We start from the raw sequence: 20,127 nt of genomic DNA on the forward strand, positions 1-20,127 counted from the left end.
TACTCAATCTTGAACTTTAATGCTGACTCCTTCTGATGTTACTTCACCCATTCAGAAGTCTATTTTAGACCTACTGAACATATTTCTGACCCAAGAGTCCTTGATCATGATCTTTATACTCATTTAATCATTCTGATGTTACTTCAGTCATGCATGAGCCCATATTTGACCTACTGAACATATCTCTGGCACATAAGTCATTGCTCATCAACTTTTTAAAGATACTCACTGACTCCTGATGATACGTCAGCCAAAGAGTGTTGCAAATTTGACCTAAAGGACATATTTCTGGCCATAGAGTACTCGATCTTGAACTTTTCATACATTACTATTGACTATTTCTGATGTTACTTCACCCATACAGAAGTCCATATTACACATATTGAACGTATTTCTGACAAATTAGTCCTCGATCATGAACTTCCTCTACATACTTATTGACTCTATCCGTTAGATATGCTAGACATCAGTCCATATTTCACCTAATGAACATATTTTTTGGCCCAAGAGTACTCGATCTTGAACTTTCTAATATATACTCACTGACTCCTGATTTTATTTCAGCCATACAGAAGTCCATATTAGACCTATTGAAAAAAATGTCTGTTCCAAGAGTATTCGATCACAAACTTCAGCCGTAGGGTATTTTATATTTGATCTAATAGCCATATTTCTGACCAAAGAGTACTCGTTCTTGAACTTTTTATTTATACTTACACCATCTGATATCACATCAGCCATACTGTAGTCCTAAATTATACTAATGGACATTTCTGTCCGAAGGGTACTCGATCTTGAACTGTTCATACATTACTATTGACTATTTCTGATGTTACTTCACCCATACAGTAGTTCATATTAAACATATTGAACATATTTCTGGCAAATTAGTCCTTGATCATGAACTTCCTATTCATACTTATTGACTCTATCTGTTGTTAGATATGCCAGACATTAGTCCATATTTGACTGACTGAACATATTTCTGTCCAAAGAATATTCACCATTGAAGTTCTATATACCTCTGAACTATTGGGCCAGAAATATGTTCAGTAGGTCAAATATGAACTTCTCCATGGCTGATGTGACATCAAAAGATGTCAGTGAGACATCTTTTGATGTCACATCAGCCATGGAGAAGTCTATATTTGACCTACATAACATATTTCTGGCCCAATAGTTCAGAGGTCCATATTAGACCCAATTAAATGTTATCCTGTCCCAAGAGTCTTTGATCATGAACTTTATAAAGATGCCTCACACTGATGTTATTTCAGCCATAGAGTATTGTATATTTGGCGTAATGGATATATTTCTGGCAAAGTAGCCCTCCTCGATCATGAGCTTTCTATATTGACTTTATCTGATGTTACATCAAACATACATAAGTCCATTTTTGACCTACTGAACATAATTCTGGCCCAAGAGTACTCGATTATGAACCTTCTATACATACTCATCGACTCACTCTGATGTTACTTGATGTACTTAACATATTTCTGCCAAATTGGACCTTGATCATGAACTTTTTATTCAATCCAATTGACTCCAGATAATTCGTCAGAAATACAGAGTATTGCATATTTGACCTAATGAACATACTTCTGGCAAATTAGTACTCAATCTTGAGCTTTCAATTTACAACTATTGACACCTTCTGATGATATATCAGCTATATATCGTATTGCATATTTGACCTACTGGACATTTTTCAGGCCAAAGACTTCTCGTTCTTGAACTTTTTATTTATACTTAATGCCTTACGATGTCACATCAGCCATACTGTAATCTATATCTGACCTAATGAACACATTTTGGGCTCAAGAGTTCTCGATATTTTAGCCATACAGAAGTCTATATTAGACCTAATTAAGTTTTTTTTTTTTTCTGTCCCAAGAGTCCTCGATCATTAGCTTTATTAAGATGCCTCAACTGATGATACTTCATTGCCATAGAATATTGTATATTTGACGTAATGGACAAATTTCTGGCAAAAAAAAGCCCTCGATCATGAGCTTTTTATATAAACTCATTGACTTTATCTGATGTTATATCAACCATACAGAAGTTCATATTTGACCTACTGAAAATGATTCCGACCAAAGAGTACTCGATCATGAACTTTCTATACATGCTCATTGAGAATGCAGAATAAACATTAGACCTACTGAACATATTTCTGGCCGAAGGGTATTCGATGTACACTTTTCATTGGACTCTTTGACGCCTTCTGACATTAAATCAGCTATACCAAAGACCATATGTGACCTAATGAACATAATTCTGATCCAAGTCAATGAGTATGTAAAAAAAGGTTCATGATCTAGGACTGATTAACTACAAATTTGTCAATTAGGTTCAAATATGCAATACTCGATGACTGATGAAGTATAGGAGTTTGTTAAAAAGTTGATTATTGAGGACAAATGAAAAGATTCAAGATTGAGTACTCTTTGGCCAAAAATATGTGAAATATGGGCTCATGGTATGTCTGAAATAACATTCAGAGTTAGTCAAAGAGTATGTATAGAATGTTCATAATAGAGGGCTATTTCTGCCAGACATATGTCCATTAGGTCAAATATTCAGTACTCTATGGATGATGCATGAATATAAAGTTTATGATAGAGATCTCTTAAGAAAAATTAATCAGGTCTAATATGGACTTCTGTATGGTTGGAATAAAATCAGGAGTCAATGAGTATATATAGAAAGTTCATGATGGAGTTATCGTGGGCCAGAAATATGTTCAGTGGGTCTAACATGGTCTTCTGTATGGGCAAAGTAACTTCAGTCAATAGTAATGTATGAAAAGTTCAAGATTGAGTACCCTTTGGCCAGAAATATGTCCTTTAGGTCAAATATGTAATACTCTTTAGCTGATGTATCATCAGTAGTCAACAAGTTTATATAAAGAGTTTATGCCTAAGTACTAATTTGACAGAAAAAGGTTTTCAATAGGTCAAACATGGGTTCATGTGTCTGAAGTAATATCAGAGTGAGGATAATGAGTCAGTAGAGAAAGTTCATGATCAAGGATTCATTTGTCAAAAATATTTTCAGTAGGTCTAATATGGACTTCGGTATGGGTGAAGTAACTTCAGAAGGAGTCCATAATAATGTATGAAATGTTCAAGATTGAGTGCTCTTTGGCCAAAAATATGTCTGTTAGGACTAATACGCAATAGTCTAAGGCTGATGTATACTCATTGACTCCTGATTATACATCAGCCTTAGACTATTGCGTATTAGTCCTAACAGACATATTTTTGGCCAAAGAGCACTCAATCTTGAACATTTCATACATTATTATGGACTCCTTCTGAAGTTACTTCACCCATACCGAAGTCCATATTAGACCTACTGAAAATATTTTTGACAAATGAATCCTTGATCATGAACTTTCTCTACTGACTCATTACCTCACTCTGATATTACTTCAGACACATGAACCCATGTTTGACCTATTGAAAACCTTTTTCTGTCAAATTAGTCCTTAGGCATAAACTCTTTATATAAACTTGTTGACTACTGATGATACATCAGCTAAAGAGTATTACATATTTGACCTAAAGGACATATTTCTGGCCAAAGGGTACTCAATCTTGAACTTTTCATACATTACTATTGACTGAAGTTACTTTGCCCATACAGAAGACCATGTTAGACCCACTGAACATATTTCTGGCCCACGATAACTCCATCATGAACTTTCTATATATACTCATTGACTCCTGATTTTATTCCAACCATACAGAAGTCCATATTAGACCTGATTAATTTTCTTAAGAGATCTCTATCATAAACTTTATATTCATGCATCATCCATAGAGTACTGAATATTTGACCTAATGGACATATGTCTGGCAAAATAGCCCTCTATTATGAACATTCTATACATACTCTTTGACTAACTCTGAATGTTATTTCAGACATACCATGAGCCCATATTTCACATATTTTTGGCCAAAGAGTACTCAATCTTGACCTTTTCATTTGTCCTCAATAATCAACTTTTTAAATAAACTCCTTGACTCCTGATACTTCATCAGTCATCGAGTATTGCATATTTGACCTAATTGACAAATTTGTAGTTAATCAGTCCTAGATCATGAACTTTTTTTACATACTCATTGACTTGGATCAGAATTATGTTCATTAGGTCACATATGGTCTTTGGTATAGCTGATTTAATGTCAGAAGGCGTCAAAGAGTCCAATGAAAAGTGCAATATCGAATACCCTTCGGCCAGAAATATGTTCAGTAGGTCTAATGTTTATTCTGCATTCTCAATGAGCATGTATAGAAAGTTCATGATCGAGTACTCTTTGGTCGGAATCATTTTCAGTAGGTCAAATATGAACTTCTGTATGGTTGATATAACATCAGATAAAGTCAATGAGTTTATATAAAAAGCTCATGATCGAGGGCTTTTTTTTGCCAGAAATTTGTCCATTACGTCAAATATACAATATTCTATGGGTGAAGTATCATCAGTTTGAGGCATCTTAATAAAGCTAATGATCGAAGACTCTTGGGACAGAAAAAAAAACTTAATTAGGTCTAATATAGACTTCTGTATGGCTAAAATATCGAGAACTCTTGAGCCCAAAATGTGTTCATTAGGTCAGATATAGATTACAGTATGGCTGATGTGACATCGTAAGGCATTAAGTATAAATAAAAAGTTCAAGAACGAGAAGTCTTTGGCCTGAAAAATGTCCAGTAGGTCAAATATGCAATACGATATATAGCTGATATATCATCAGAAGGTGTCAATAGTTGTAAATTGAAAGCTCAAGATTGAGTACTAATTTGCCAGAAGTATGTTCATTAGGTCAAATATGCAATACTCTGTATTTCTGACGAATTATCTGGAGTCAATTGGATTGAATAAAAAGTTCATGATCAAGGTCCAATTTGGCAGAAATATGTTAAGTACATCAAGTAACATCAGAGTGAGTCGATGAGTATGTATAGAAGGTTCATAATCGAGTACTCTTGGGCCAGAATTATGTTCAGTAGGTCAAAAATGGACTTATGTATGTTTGATGTAACATCAGATAAAGTCAATATAGAAAGCTCATGATCGAGGAGGGCTACTTTGCCAGAAATATATCCATTACGCCAAATATACAATACTCTATGGCTGAAATAACATCAGTGTGAGGCATCTTTATAAAGTTCATGATCAAAGACTCTTGGGACAGGATAACATTTAATTGGGTCTAATATGGACCTCTGAACTATTGGGCCAGAAATATGTTATGTAGGTCAAATATAGACTTCTCCATGGCTGATGTGACATCAAAAGATGTCTCACTGACATCTTTTGATGTCACATCAGCCATGGAGAAGTCTATATTTGACCTACTGAACATATTTCTGGCCCAATAGTTCAGAGGTATATAGAACTTCAATGGTGAATATTCTTTGGACAGAAATATGTTCAGTCAGTCAAATATGGACTAATGTCTGGCATATCTAACAACAGATAGAGTCAATAAGTATGAATAGGAAGTTCATGATCAAGGACTAATTTGCCAGAAATATGTTCAATATGTTTAATATGAACTACTGTATGGGTGAAGTAACATCAGAAATAGTCAATAGTAATGTATGAACAGTTCAAGATCGAGTACCCTTCGGACAGAAATGTCCATTAGTATAATTTAGGACTACAGTATGGCTGATGTGATATCAGATGGTGTAAGTATAAATAAAAAGTTCAAGAACGAGTACTCTTTGGTCAGAAATATGGCTATTAGATCAAATATAAAATACCCTACGGCTGAAGTTTGTGATCGAATACTCTTGGAACAGACATTTTTTTCAATAGGTCTAATATGGACTTCTGTATGGCTGAAATAAAATCAGGAGTCAGTGAGTATATATTAGAAAGTTCAAGATCGAGTACTCTTGGGCCAAAAAATATGTTCATTAGGTGAAATATGGACTGATGTCTAGCATATCTAACGGATAGAGTCAATAAGTATGTAGAGGAAGTTCATGATCGAGGACTAATTTGTCAGAAATACGTTCAATATGTGTAATATGGACTTCTGTATGGGTGAAGTAACATCAGAAATAGTCAATAGTAATGTATGAAAAGTTCAAGATCGAGTACTCTATGGCCAGAAATATGTCCTTTAGGTCAAATTTGCAACACTCTTTGGCTGACGTATCATCAGGAGTCAGTGAGTATCTTTAAAAAGTTGATGAGCAATGACTTATGTGCCAGAGATATGTTCAGTAGGTCAAATATGGGCTCATGCATGACTGAAGTAACATCAGAATGATTAAATGAGTATAAAGATCATGATCAAGGACTCTTGGGTCAGAAATATGTTCAGTAGGTCTAAAATAGACTTCTGAATGGGTGAAGTAACATCAGAAGGAGTCAGCATTAAAGTTCAAGATTGAGTACTCTTGGGCCAGAAATATGTCCTTTATGTCAAATATGCAATGCTCTATTGATGATGTATCATCAGAAGTAGTCAATGAGTTCATATAAAAAGTTCATAATTGAGGACTAATTTGCCTGACATTTGTTTAATAGGTCAAAATGGGTTCATATAAAGTAACGTCAGAGTGAATCAATGAGTATGTATTGAAAGTTCAAGATTGAGTACTCTTGGGCCCGAAAAAATGTTCATTAGTTACATCAGAAGGCATGAGTAGATATAAAAGTTCAAGATTGAGTATTCTTTGGCGAAAAATATGGCCATTAGGTCAAATATGCAATACTCTACAAGTGATGTATCATATAATGAGTCAATGAATATGTATAAAAGGACAAATTTGCCAGAAGTTTGTTCAGTAGGTCAAAACGGGTTCATATATGGCTGAAGTAACATCAGAGTAAATCAATGAATATGTACTGAAAGTTAGGTCAAATATTCAATATTCAATCGGTGATGTATAATCAGGATTCTATGAATAGGTATAAAAAGATCATGATCTTAGACTATTTTGCCAGGAATATGTCCATTAGATCAAATATATGTACTACTTTATGGCTGATATTTTATCGAGTCATCGAGTCTATTTTAGAACGAGTCAATGAGTTTATACAAAAAGTTAATCATTGAAGACAAATTTGCCAGAAATTTATTCAGGAGGTCAAAATGGGTTCACATATGGCTGAAGTAACATCAGAGTGAATCAATGAGTATGTATTAAAAGTTCAAGACTGAGAACTCTTGTGTAAGAATTATGTTCAGTAGGTCAAATGTGGACTTCTGTAACATCAGATGAAGTCATTGAGTATGTATAGAAAGTTCATGATTGAGGGCTATTTTGACATAATTTACATCAAATATACAATACTCTATGGCTGAAGTAACATCAGTGTATATAAAGTTCATGATCGAAGACTCTTGGGACAGAAAATAAAATAATTATTATAATTAATAATTAAAAACTGGCTGAAAGAAAATCGTAAGGAATCAATGAGTCATTATGGAAAGTTCATGATCTAGGATTAATTTGTCAGATATATGTTCAGTAGGTCTAATATGGACTTCTTTAAGCGTGAAATAACATGAGAAGGAGACAATGATAATGTATAAAATGGTTGAGTGCGATAAATGAACTGATTAATCGCTACACCATATATGTTATCTCTTCAGTGCATAAGGAATGAAAGTCAGTTCGTATATGTAATTCTCTAATGCTCTATATGTTGGTTTCTCTTCGATGCACAAAGGTTACACATATGTGTTATCTCTACAACACACAACGGATGAGTTATATCATTCATCGAAGCACCATGTGCAATGTGTTATTTACATTGCACATCGTGCTTCAATGCATGAGGAAAAAGGTTTTAGGTCTTGTATACAATATTATTTTTTCTATGCCCAACGTAATAAGTTCACTATTCTTTGCAATGCAATGAAGCGGCGAGTTCTTGTATTTATTGCAATGCAACAGCATATGTGATTTTTTTTTTTTTTTTTTGTCCCTTCAATGCAGAAAGAGCATGTTCTTGTATGCAATGTAGTGCAACAGCCCCTGTCATGCCTTATGCACAACTGATAAAGTTACTGCATTACGCATTATCTCCTCACTTGTGTTACTTGTTGATGCATTGCAATGCAACAGCATAGGTGATTTGAGTTCTCTTCAGTGTTCAAAAGAAAAGAGTTAGTTCTTGTATGCAATGCAGTGAAAGAGCACCTGTCATATGTGTTATCTCTTCACTGCACAACGGATTAAGTTACTGCAATGCACGATATGTCTGTACTGCACAACGGATGAGTTAGTTCATTGATCGCAACACCATATATGTTATGTGTTATCTCTTCAACGCACAACGGATGAGTTAGTTCATTCATCGCAACGCCACGGGTTATTTGTATTCTCTTCAGTGCACGAGGAATAAGTTAGTTCTTGTATTAAATGCATGTTATATTAATTTCTTCTGTGCACAAGCATAATAAGTTAACTATTGTATGCAATGCTATGTAACGGTTATTTCTTGATGTATTGCAATGCAACAGCATATGTGATTTGTTTTCTCTTCAGTGCAATGCAGGAGCAACAAGCACCTGTCATGTGTTATCTCTGCACAACAGGTTGCTGAAATGCAATGCATATTTTATATGTTATAATTTCAATGCATAAGGAATACAATGCAAGGCCTCAGTGCATAAATTACATGTTGCAATGCAACAGCACACGTTATTTCTTCTATGCACAAGCATAATAAGTTAACTATTGAATGCAATGCTATGGAACGGTTACCTCTTGATGTTTTGTAAGCAACAACATATTTGATTTGCGTACGCTTCAGTGCACAAAAGGAAAGATCATGCAAGTGCAAAAAGCACCTATCATGCTATCTTTCACAACGGATTTAAGTTACTGCAATGCACATGTGAGGTGGCTAAACCGTATGAATTCATACGACCTCACTCGTACTAATTCATACGTTTTTTGCTAAATCGTATGTATTTTACGAGTTGACCCCCGCCCCTAAACCTAACCGTCACTGGGGTTTAGACAAATCGTACGAATTCGCACGAGTGAGGTCGTATGAATTTATACGAAATAGCCACCTCGTAGAATAAGTACGAATTGGTCGTGAGATAGCGTTGGTTATATCTCCAGTGCATAATGGATGAGTTAGTTACAATGCAAGGAAAGAGAGCATAACTTACATGTTATTTGAGACCTGTCATGCCTGTACTGTCTGTACTGCAGAACTGCTTAAGTTACTGCCATGCAATGCACATATTATTGTGTTATGTCTGCACTGCACAACGGATGAAATAGTTCATTCATCGCAAAACCACATATTATGTGTTATCTCGTCAATACATAAGGAAAAAAGTTAGTTAGTGTATACTTTGCAAGGAAACAGTGCATACATTTACATGATAGTTCTTGTACGCATTGCAATGCAAACAGCACATAGCTAATTATACATAGAAATAATTAATATGCTAACTATTGTATGCAATGAATTGGTTACTTCTTGATGCATTGCAATGCAACCGCATATATCATACGTAACAAGTTCACTATTATATGTAATGCAATGATTTGGCGAGTTCTTTGCAATGCATCAGCATATGTGATTAGTTGTCTCTTCAGTGAACTGAAGAAAGAGTTCGATCTTTTATTTATTGCAATGCGACACCTATTAGATTTTTTTGTCTCTTCAATGCACAAAGGAAAGTGTTCGTTCTTTTATGTGTTATCTCTTCAACGCACAACGGATGACTTAGTTCATTCATCGCAACACCTCGAGTTATTTGTATTCTCTTCAATGCACGAGGAATAAATTCTTGTAAACAATGCAAGGACTCAGTGCATACTTACATTTTACAATGCAACAGCACACGTTATAGTAATTTCTTCTGTGTACAAGCATAATAAGTTAACTTTTGTAAGCAATGCAATGAAACTGTTGCATCTTGATGCACTGCAATACAACATCATATATGACGTGTTATCGCTTCAAATCACAACGGATGAGTTCCAGCATGTATTCAATGCAAGAGCAAAAAGCACCTGTCATGTTATCTTTTCACAACGGATTAAGTTACTGTAATGCACATGTTATGTGTTATATCTCCAATGCATAATGGATGCGTTAGTTATAAATACAATGCAAGGAAAGAGTGCATAACTTACATGTTATTTGACACCTGTCCTGCCTTATGTCTGTACTGCAGAACTGCTTAAGTTACTGCCATGCAATGCACATAATATTGTGTTATTTCTGCATTGCACAACGGATGAGATAGTTCATTCATCGCAACACCACATATGTTATATGTGTTATCTCGTCAATACATATGGAAAAAAGTTAGTTAGTGTATACTGTGCAAGGAAACAGTGCATACATTTACATGATAGTTCTTGTGTGCATTGCAATGAGAACAGTACATAGCATTTTAATTACTTCTAGGTACAGTATAATTAGCTAACTATTGTATGCAATGAATTGGTTACTTCTTGATGAATTGCAATGCAACCGCATATATCATACGTAACAAGTTCACTATTATATGCAATCTTGATGTACTGCAAATGCAACAGCATATGTGATGTGTTATCGCTTCAAAGCACAACGGATGAGTTCCAGCATGTATGCACTGCAAGAGCAAAAAGCACCTGTCATGTTATCTTTTTTACAGTGGATTAAGTTACTGCAATGCACATGTTATGTGTTATGAGTTAGTTAATTCATCGCAACACCACATTATGTGGTATCTCTTCAATGCATAAGGAAAAAGTTAGTGTATGCATTGCAAGGGAACAGTGCATATGTTATACATTAATTTCTTCTGTGTACAAGCATAATACGTTAACTATTATATGCAATGCAATGAAACGGTTAAATCTCGAGGCCATGCAATGCAACAGCATATGTGATTTGTTATCTCTTCAACGCACAACGGACGAGTTCCATCATGTATGCAATGCGAGTGCAACAAGCACCTCTCATGTTATCTTTGCACAACGGATTAAGTTCCTGCAATGCACATGTTATGTGTTATCACTTCGGTGCATAAGAAATAAGTTATTGCAGTTCATTATATGCAATGCAAAGGAAACAGTTGCATAACTTACATGTTATTTCTTGTACGCATTGCAATGCGTACATATGTTATATTAATTATTCTATGCCCAACGTAATAAGTTAACTATTGTATGCAATGACACGGTTATTTGTTGATGTTATTGCAATGCAACTGCATATGTGATTTTGTTTTCTCTTCAGTGCACAAAAGATGAGTTAGTTCATTCATTGCAAAACCACGTGTTATTTGTAATCTCTTCAGTGCATAAGTAATATAGTCAGTTCTTGTATGAAATGCAATGTGTTTTGTGTATACAAGTTAGATCTTGTACACTATGCAAGGAAACAGTGCATCAGCCATAGCATATTGAACATTTGACCTAATGGACATATTTGTGACCAAAGTTTATCCGATCTTGAACTTTTTATGCATTACTATTGAGTCCTTCTGATGATATGTCAGCAATAGAGTATTGCATATTTGACCTTATGAACATATTTCTTGCCCAAGAGTACAAGATCTTAAACTTTCAATACAAACTCATTGATTCACTCTGATGTTACTTCATCCCATTTTGACCTACTGAACAAATTTCTGGCAAAATGAATTGGTTACTTCTTGATGAATTGCAATGCACCCGCATATATCATACGTAACGAGTTCACTATTATATGCAATTTTGATGCACTGCAATGCAACAGCATATGTGATGTGTTATCGCTTCAAAGCACAACGGATGAGTTCCAGCATGTTATGCACTGCAAGAGCAAAAAGCACCTGTCATGTTATCTTTTCACAATGGATTAAGTTACTGCAATGCACATGTTATGTGTTATGAGTTAGTTCATTCATCGCAACACATCGCAAATAATATGTAAGTTATGCGTGTTTCCTTGCAATGTATATAATGAACTGCAATAACTTGTTCCTTATGCACTGACGTGATCACACATAACATATGTGATGTTATGTGTGATCACGTCAGTGCATAAGGAACAAGTTATTGCAGTTCATTATATACATTGCAAGGAAACACGCATAACTTACATATTATTTGAAGTCTGTCATGCCTTATGTCTGTACTGCAGATCTGCTTAAGTTACTGCAATGCAATGCACATATTATTGTGTTATCTCTTCAACGCACAACGGATGAGTTAGTTCATTCATCGCAACACCACGGGTTATTTGTATTCTCTTCAATGCACAAAGGAATAAGTTATTGTAAACAATGCAAGGACTCAGTGCATACTTACATGTTGCAATGCAACAGCATAGGTAACTATTGTATGCAATGCAATGAAACGGTTACTTTTTGCAATGCAACAACATATGTGATTTTAATTACTTCTATGTACAGTATAATTAGCTAACTATTGTATGCAATGAATTGGTTACTTCTTGATGAATTGCAATGCAACCGCATATATCATACTTAACAAGTTCACTATTATATGCAATCTTGATGCACTGCAATGGAACAGCATATGTGATGTGTTATCGCTTCAAAGCACAACGGATGAGTTCCAGCATGTATGCACTGCAAGAGCAAAAAGCACCTGTCATGTTATCTTTCACAATGGATTAAGTTACTGCAATGCACATGTTATGTGTTATGAGTTAGTTCATTCATCGCAACACCACATATGTTATGTGTGATCACTTCAGTGCATAAGGAACAAGTTATTGCAGTTCATTATATACATTGCAAGGAAACACGCATAACTTACATGTTATTTGACGTCTGTCATGCCTTATGTCTGTACTGTAGATCTGCTTAAGTTACTGCAATGCACATATTATTGTGTTATCTCTTCAACGCACAACGGATGATTTAGTCCATTCATCGCAACACCACGGGTTATTTGTATTCTCTTCAATGCACAAGGAATAAGTTATTGTAAATAATGCAAGGACTCAGTGCATACTTACATGTTGAAATGCAACAGCACACGTTATAGTAATTCCTTCTGTGTACAAGCATAATAAGTTAACTGTTGTATGCAATGCAAGGAACCTGTTACATCTTGATGCACTGCAATGCAACAGCATGTGATGTGTTATCGCTTCAAAGCACAACGGATGAGTTCCAGCATATATGCAATGCAAGTGCAAAAAGCACCCCATTGTTATCTTTTCACAATGGATTTAAGTTACTGCAATGCACATGTTATGTGTTATATCTCCAATGCATAATGGATGAGTTAGTTATATGTACAATGCAAGGAAAGAGTGCATAACTTACATGTTATTTGACGTCTGTCATGCCTTATGTCTGTACTGTAAATCTGCTTATGTTACTGCAATGCACATATTATTGTGTTATCTCTTCAACGCACAACGGATGAGTTAGTTCATTCATCGCAACACCACGGGTTATTTGTATTCTCTTCAATGCACAAAGGAATAAGTTATTGTAAACAATGCAAGGACTCAGTGCATACTTACATGTTGCAATGCAACAGCATAGGTAACTATTGTATGCAATGCAATGAAACGGTTACTTTTTGCAATGCAACAACATATGTGATTTTAATTACTTCTATGTACAGTATAATTAGCTAACTATTGTATGCAATGAATTGGTTACTTCTTGATGAATTGCAATGCAACCGCATATATCATACGTAACAAGTTCACTATTATATGCAATCTTGATGCACTGCAATGGAACAGCATATGTGATGTGTTATCGCTTCAAAGCACAACGGATGAGTTCCAGCATGTATGCACTGCAAGAGCAAAAAGCACCTGTCATGCTATCTTTCACAATGGATTAAGTTACTGCAATGCACATGTTATGTGTTATGAGTTAGTTCATTCATCGCAACACCACATATGTTATGTGTGATCACTTCAGTGCATAAGGAACAAGTTATTGCAGTTCATTATATACATTGCAAGGAAACACGCATAACTTACATGTTATTTGACGTCTGTCATGCCTTATGTCTGTACTGTAGATCTGCTTAAGTTACTGCAATGCACATATTATTGTGTTATCTCTTCAACGCACAACGGATGATTTAGTCCATTCATCGCAACACCACGGGTTATTTGTATTCTCTTCAATGCACAAGGAATAAGTTATTGTAAATAATGCAAGGACTCAGTGCATACTTACATGTTGAAATGCAACAGCACACGTTATAGTAATTCCTTCTGTGTACAAGCATAATAAGTTAACTGTTGTATGCAATGCAAGGAACCTGTTACATCTTGATGCACTGCAATGCAACAGCATGTGATGTGTTATCGCTTCAAAGCACAACGGATGAGTTCCAGCATGTATGCAATGCAAGTGCAAAAAGCACCCCATTGTTATCTTTTCACAATGGATTTAAGTTACTGCAATGCACATGTTATGTGTTATATCTCCAATGCATAATGGATGAGTTAGTTATATGTACAATGCAAGGAAAGAGTGCATAACTTACATGTTATTTGACATCTGTCATGCCTTATGTCTGTACTGTAGATCTGCTTAAGTTACTGCAATGCAATGCACATATTATTGTGTTATCTCTTCAACGCACAACGGATGATTTAGTCCATTCATCGCAACACCACGGGTTATTTGTATTCTCTTCAATGCACAAGGAATAAGTTCTTGTAAATAATGCAAGGACTCAGTGCATACTTACATGTTGAAATGCAACAGCACACGTTATAGTAATTCCTTCTGTGTACAAGCATAATAAGTTAACTGTTGTATGCAATGCAAGGAACCTGTTACATCTTGATGCACTGCAATGCAACAGCATGTGATGTGTTATCGCTTCAAAGCACAACGGATGAGTTCCAGCATGTATGCACTGCAAGAGCAAAAAGCACCTGTCATGTTATCTTTTTACAGTGGATTAAGTTACTGTAATGCACATGTTATGTGTTATGAGTTAGTTCATTCATCGCAACACCACATATGTTATGTGTGATCACGTCAGTGCATAAGGAACAAGTTATTGCAGTTCATTATATACATTGCAAGGAAAGAGTGCATAACTTACGTTATTTGACACCTTTCCTGTCTTATGTCTGTACTGCAAAACTGCTTAAGCTACTGCAATGCAATACACATATTGTGTTATCTCTTCATCGCACAACGGATGAGTTAGTTCATTCATCGCAACACCACGAGTTATTTGTATTCGCTTCAATGCACGAGGGATAGGTTTGTTCTTGTAAACAACGCAAGGACTCAGTGCATAACTGACATGTTGCAATGTCAGTCAAAAGCAAACACGTTATATTAATTTCATAACTATTTGTATGCAATGCAAAGACACGGTTATTTATGGAATGCAAACAGCATATGTGATTTGCTTTCTCTTCAGTGCACAAAAGGAAAGAGCTTGTTCTTGTATGCAATGCAGTCAAAGAGCACCTGTCACTGCACAACAGATTAAGTTAGTTCATTCATCGCAACACCACATATGTTATGTGGTATCTCTTCAATGCATAAGGAAAAAGTTAGTGTATGCATTGCAAGGGAACAGTGCATATGTTATACATTAATTTCTTCTGTGTACAAGCATAATACGTTAACTATTATATGCAATGCAATGAAACGGTTACATCTCGAGGCATTGCAATGCAACAGCATATGTGATTTGTTATCTCTTCAACGCACAACGGACGAGTTCCATCATGTATGCAATGCGAGTGCAACAAGCACCTCTCATGTTATCTTTGCACAACGGATTAAGTTCCTGCAATGCACATGTTATGTGTTATCACTTCAGTGCATAAGAAATAAGTTATTGCAGTTCATTATATGCAATGCAAGGAAACAGTTGCACAGTTGTACATGTTATTTCTTGTACGCATTGCAACTTCAAATAATATGTAAGTTATGCGTGTTTCCTTGCAATGTATATAATGAACTGCAATAACTTGTTCCTTATGCACTGACGTGATCACACATAACATATGTGGTGTTGCGATGAATGAACTAACTCATAACACATAACATGTGCATTGCAGTAACTTAATCCATTGTGAAAAGATAACATGACAGGTGCTTTTTGCTCTTGCAGTGCATACATGCTGGAACTCATCCGTTGTGCTTTGAAGCGATAACACCACATATGCTGTTGCATTGCAGTGCATCAAGATTGCATATAATAGTGAACTTGTTACGTATGATATATGCGGGTGCATTGCAATTCATCAAGAAGTAACCAATTCATTGCATACAATAGTTAGCTAATTATACTGTACATAGAAGTAATTAAAATGCTATGTACTGTTCTCATTGCAATGCACACAAGAACTATCATGTAAATGTATGCACTGTTTCCTTGCAAAGTATACACTAACTAACTTTTTTCCATATGTATTGACGAGATAACACATATAACATATGTGGTGTTGCGATGAATGAACTATCTCATCCGTTGTGCAGTGCAGACATAACACAATATTATGTGCATTGCATGGCAGTAACTTAAGCAGTTCTGCAGTACAGACATAAGGCAGGACAGGTGTCAAATAACATGTAAGTTATGCACTCTTTCCTTGCATTGTATTTATAACTAACGCATCCATTATGCATTGGAGATATAACACATAACATGTGCATTACAGTAACTTAATCCGTTGTGAAAAGATAACATGACAGGTGCTTTTTGCTCTTGCATTGAATACATGCTGGAACTCATCCGTTGTGATTTGAAGCGATAACACGTCATATATGATGTTGTATTGCAGTGCATCAAGATGCAACAGTTTCATTGCATTGCATACAAAAGTTAACTTATTATGCTTGTACACAGAAGAAATTACTATAACGTGTGCTGTTGCATTGTAAAATGTAAGTATGCACTGAGTCCTTGCATTGTTTACAAGAACTTATTCCTCGTGCATTGAAGAGAATACAAATAACTCGAGGTGTTGCGATGAATGAACTAAGTCATCCGTTGTGCGTTGAAGAGATAACACATAAAAGAACGAACACTTTCCTTTGTGCATTGAAGAGACAAAAAAATCTAATAGGTGTCGCATTGCAATAAATAAAAGATCGAACTCTTTCTTCAGTTCACTGAAGAGACAACTAATCACATATGCTGATGCATTGCAAAGAACTCGCCAAATCATTGCATTACATATAATAGTGAACTTGTTACGTATGATATATGCGGTTGCATTGCAATGCATCAAGGAGTAACCAATTCATTGCATACAATAGTTAGCATATTAATTACTTCTATGTATAATTAGCTATGTGCTGTTTGCATTGCAATGCGTACAAGAACTATCATGTAAATGTATGCACTGTTTCCTTGCAAAGTATACACTAACTAACTTTTTTCCTTATGTATTGACGAGATAACACATAATATGTGGTTTTGCGATGAATGAACTATTTCATCCGTTGTGCAGTGCAGACATAACACAATAATATGTGCATTGCATGGCAGTAACTTAAGCAGTTCTGCAGTACAGACAGTACAGGCATGACAGGTCTCAAATAACATGTAAGTTATGCTCTCTTTCCTTGCATTGTAACTAACTCATCCATTATGCACTGGAGATATAACCAACGCTATCTCACGACCAATTCGTACTTATTCTACGAGGTGGCTATTTCGTATAAATTCATACGACCTCACTCGTGCGAATTCGTACGATTTGTCTAAACCCCAGTGACGGTTAGGTTTAGGGGCGGGGGTCAACTCGTAAAATACATACGATTTAGCAAAAAACGTATGAATTAGTACGAGTGAGGTCGTATGGATTCATACGGTTTAGCCACCTCACATGTGCATTGCAGTAACTTAAATCCGTTGTGAAAGATAGCATGATAGGTGCTTTTTGCACTTGCATGATCTTTCCTTTTGTGCACTGAAGCGTACGCAAATCACATATGCTGTTGCATTGCAAAAAGTAACCGTTTTATTGCATTGCATACAATAGTTACCTATGCTGTTGCATAGAACAAATTAATATAACATGCATTGCAACATGTAAGTTATGCACTGAGTCCTTGCATTGTATACAAGAAAAAAACTCATTCCTTACGCATTGATGATATAACACATAAAATATGCATTGCATTGCAGTAACTTAATCTGTTGTGCAGAGATAACACATGACAGGTGTTTGTTGGACCTGCATTGCCATATATGATCGAACTTTTTCCTTTGTGCGCTGAAGAGAAAATAAATCAAATATGTTGTTGCTTACAAAACATCAAGAGGTAACCGTTCCATAGCATTGCATTCAATAGTTAACTTATTATGCTTGTGCATAGAAGAAATAACGTGTGCTGTTGCATTGCAACATGTAATTTATGCACTGAGGCCTTGCATTGTATTCCTTATGCATTGAAATTATAACATATAAAATATGCATTGCATTTCAGCAACTTGATCTGTTGTGCAGAGATAACACATGACAGGTGCTTGTTGCTCCTGCATTGCACTGAAGAGAAAACAAATCACATATGCTGTTGCATTGCAATACATCAAGAAATAACCGTTACATAACATTGCATACAATAGTTAACTTATTATGCTTGTGCACAGAAGAAATTAATATAACATGCATTTAATACAAGAACTAACTTATTCCTCGTGCACTGAAGAGAATACAAATAACCCGTGGCGTTGCGATGAATGAACTAACTCATCCGTTGTGCGTTGAAGAGATAACACATAATATGGTGTTGCGATCAATGAACTAACTCATCCGTTGTGCAGTACAGACATATCGTGCATTGCAGTAACTTAATCCGTTGTGCAGTGAAGAGATAACACATATGACAGGTGCTCTTTCACTGCATTGCATACAAGAACTAACTCTTTTCTTTTGAACACTGAAGAGAACTCAAATCACCTATGCTGTTGCATTGCAATGCATCAACAAGTAACACAAGTGAGGAGATAATGCGTAATGCAGTAACTTTATCAGTTGTGCATAAGGCATGACAGGGGCTGTTGCACTACATTGCATACAAGAACATGCTCTTTCTGCATTGAAGGGACAAAAAAAAAAAATCACATATGCTGTTGCATTGCAATAAATACAAGAACTCGCCGCTTCATTGCATTGCAAAGAATAGTGAACTTATTACGTTGGGCATAGAAAAAATAATATTGTATACAAGACCTAAAACCTTTTTCCTCATGCATTGAAGCACGATGTGCAATGTGTTATTTACATTGCACATGGTGCTTCGATGAATGATATAACTCATCCGTTGTGTGTTGTAGAGATAACACATATGTGTAACCTTTGTGCATCGAAGAGAAACCAACATATAGAGCATTAGAGAATTACATATACGAACTGACTTTCATTCCTTATGCACTGAAGAGATAACATATATGGTGTAGCGATTAATCAGTTCATTTATCGCACTCAACCATTTTATACATTATCATTGTCTCCTTCTCATGTTATTTCACGCTTAAAGAAGTCCATATTAGACCTACTGAACATATATCTGACAAATTAATCCTAGATCATGAACTTTCCATAATGACTCATTGATTCCTTACGATTTTCTTTCAGCCAGTTTTTAATTATTAATTATAATAATTATTTTATTTTCTGTCCCAAGAGTCTTCGATCATGAACTTTATATACACTGATGTTACTTCAGCCATAGAGTATTGTATATTTGATGTAAATTATGTCAAAATAGCCCTCAATCATGAACTTTCTATACATACTCAATGACTTCATCTGATGTTACAGAAGTCCACATTTGACCTACTGAACATAATTCTTACACAAGAGTTCTCAGTCTTGAACTTTTAATACATACTCATTGATTCACTCTGATGTTAAGTCAGCCATATGTGAACCCATTTTGACCTCCTGAATAAATTTCTGGCAAATTTGTCCTCAATGATTAACTTTTTGTATAAACTCATTGACTCGTTCTAAAATAGACTCGATGACTCCATAAAATATCAGCCATAAAGTAGTACATATATTTGATCTAATGGACATATTCCTGGCAAAATAGTCTAAGATCATGATCTTTTTATACCTATTCATAGAATCCTGATTATACATCACCGATTGAATATTGAATATTTGACCTAACTTTCAGTACATATTCATTGATTTACTCTGATGTTACT

This window comes from Chanodichthys erythropterus, chromosome 13, assembly GCF_024489055.1.
Source record: "Chanodichthys erythropterus isolate Z2021 chromosome 13, ASM2448905v1, whole genome shotgun sequence".
NCBI lineage: Eukaryota > Metazoa > Chordata > Actinopteri > Cypriniformes > Xenocyprididae > Chanodichthys > Chanodichthys erythropterus.